Source organism: Hyaena hyaena, unplaced genomic scaffold, assembly GCF_003009895.1.
Source record: "Hyaena hyaena isolate Hyena2069 unplaced genomic scaffold, ASM300989v1 scaffold_199, whole genome shotgun sequence".
Lineage (NCBI taxonomy): Eukaryota > Metazoa > Chordata > Mammalia > Carnivora > Hyaenidae > Hyaena > Hyaena hyaena.
This window is the reverse complement of record NW_024080831.1, coordinates 2,391,336-2,394,443: the sequence shown is the minus strand read 5'-3', so window position 1 is coordinate 2,394,443 and position 3,108 is coordinate 2,391,336.

The following is a 3,108-nucleotide window of genomic DNA, read 5'->3' as shown; positions in this document are numbered from 1 at the left end:
TTCTTCCTTCTTCCTTCTTCCTTCTTCCTTCTTCCTTCTTCCTTCTTCCTTCTTCCTTCTTCCTTCTTCCTTCTTCCTTCTTCCTCTTCTTCTTCTTCTTCTTCCTTCTTCCTCCTCCTCCTCCTCCTCCTCCTCCTCCTCCTCTTCCTCCTCTTCCTCCTCTTCCTCCTCTTCCTCTTATTATTATTACAAAGGACATTATTGGGACACTAGACAAAACTGGATTGGAGTTTGAGGATCAGATGATAGAAATGTATTGAGTTTTTTCCCTTAATTTGATGATTGTGCCATGGTTATGTAGAAGAATGTCTTTGTAGAAAATACATATTAAATCAAGGGGAGGGGGAAGGTCTTGGTTCTGTACTTCAAATTTTCTGTATACTTGAGATTATTTCAAATTTAAAAAATATTTTTAATATATAAAAGTAATACATGAATGCTGGAATAAGTTGAAGAATGCAGTGGTATATTCAAACTTAATACCTCCCTCACTCCCAATTCTAGTCCCCTCTTCTGTAAAGAAGCATTGTTACCAGTTTCTTAGACATCTTTCCAAAATTCATCTAGAATCACATGAACATGTAAACCTATAAATTTATATGTATGGAAATACTTTCATTCTGTCAGCTATTAACTTTCTCCTTAATGTCCTTCACTAACCAGAAATCCTTAATTTTTGTAACATTTTATTTTGAAGTAATTTCAGACTTGGAGAAATATTGCAAAATGTTACAAAGAATTCTGCTCTTCCCCTCAGCCAGATTCCCCAAATGTTACCATGTTGCCACATTTGCTTTATCATTCTGTGTATATTTGTGTGTAAGTTTGTGTATAATTTTTTCCTAAACAGTATGAGAGTAAGTTGTGAACATGATGTTGCTTTATTTCTCAATATCCCAATATGTTGTTTTCTAAAAACAAGGACTTTCCTTATAAAACCACAGTACAGTCATCAAAATCAGGAAATAAACATTGGTATATCAGGAAATATTGATATATATCATTATCTATAGAGCTTATCCAAAATTTGGCAGTTGCACCATCAATTTCCTTCATAGAAAAAGAAAAAAATTGGGGCGCCTGGGTGGCTTAGTCGGTTAAGCGTCCGACTTTCGCTTAGGTCATGATCTCGCGGTTTGTGGGTTCGAGCCCCGCGTCGGGCGCTGTGCTGACTGCCAGCTCAGAGCCTGGAGCCTGTTTCAGTCTGTGACTCCTTCTCTCTCTGACCCTCCCCTGCTCACGCTGTCTCTCTCTCTCTCCTAGAAATAAATAAAACATTAAAAAAAATAAGTAAACAGTAAAAAAAAATTTTTAAAAAAAAAAGAAAAAGAAAAAAATTTTTATTTAGGATCTCACCTTGCATTTAATTGTCCTGTCTCTTTAGCCTACTTTGATCTGGAACAATGCTTCAGTCTTTCTTTATCTTTCATGACCTTGACATTTTGGAAAAATACAGGACAATTATCTCGTAGAAAGTCCCTCAATTTGGGTTAGTCTGGTGTTTCCTTATGATTAGATTCAGGCTATGATTTTTGGCAGGAATATCATAGGAGTGAGGCTGTACCTTCTCAGTGTATCTTATCAGGAGGCATGTGATGTCAATTTGTCCCATTACTGGTGATGTTAATTTTGATTACTTGGTTACAGTGGTGTCTGGAGGTTGCTTTGCTGTAAACTGCATTTTTTCCCTTCATAATTAATAAGTATTTTGTGGAGAAGAAATACTTAACTTTTATGTAATCAAAATTAACAGTGCTTCTGCCTGTCAGTTATACTCAAATAAATAGCAATAAATAATAAATAAATAAATATAGCAAGGAAGCAAAATCATCAATGTTTTGCAAAAATGATTTGTTCTTTTAAAGGGTTTGCGTTCTGGGGCACCTGGGTGGCTCTGTCAGTTAAGTGTCTGACTTAACCCTGGGTCATGATCTTGCTGCTCGTGTGTTTGAGCCCAACATGGACTCTCAGCTGTCAGCGCAGAGCCAGCTTCAGATCCTCAATCCCTGTCTCTCTCTTCTCTGTCTCTGTCTCTCCCCCCACTTGAGTGCTCTCTGTCTCTCTCAAAAATAAACAAACTTTGGGCGCCTGGGTGGCTTAGTCGGTTGAGCGTCGGACTTCGGCTCAGGTCATGATCTCGCGGTTTGTGGGTTTGAGCCCCATGTAGGGCTCTGTGCCGACAGCTACCTCAGAGCCTGGAGCCTGTTTCTGATTCCATGTCTCCCTCTCTCTCTCACCCTCCCCTGCTCATGCTGTCTGTCTCTCTCTCATAAAAAATAAATAAAGCATTAAAAATAAATTAAAAATAAATAAATAAATAAACATTAAAGGGTTTGAGTTCTTGCCCACTAACCCTAGGTGACAGAGATTTTCTACATTATTTTTCTAATAATTGTATAGTTTTGTTTTTATTTAGGTTTAATCCATCTAGAATTCACTCTTGTATGTGTTGCTATATAGGAACATGGTTTTCATCTTTTTCCATGTAGTGAGCCAGTTTTTCTAATATTATCTACTAAACAACTTATCCTTTCTTCAATAATATTGGTGCCACATTTACTGCATATTGTGTTCTCACTTATATTATCGACATGGGCCAGGCTCTCTATTGGCCTATTTTTTCTGGAAACATTATCATTCTGTTTTAATTACTGTGGTTTTGTAACCTGGTATAGTAAGCCCTACTCTTTATTTTCTTTTTTATATATATTGACTTACTAATTTGGAAATGTTATTTCTCTGTGTGAATAGTGGAGTAAGTGTATTATGTTTCAGAAAATCCTCATGGATTTCAATTAGGATTGCATGGAATGTATAGAGTAACCAGGAGAAAACTAACATTGTTAGTTATTAAGCCATTCCATCCAAAACAGTAGAGTCTTTCCAGTTATTTTCACAGCTATTCTATGTCCTTTGAATTTTAAAGTTTTCTTCATAGAGGTCTCATATAGCCTTGGTTAAGTAAATTCCTAGACAGTTTATGGTTTTTGTCATTATCGTGAAAGACATCATTTTTACTGCATTTTTAGTTGGTTATACCTGATGTAGAGATAGGCTGCTGATTTTTGTAGATTGGTCTTATATGTGGACCCCTTGCTGAATTTTCTC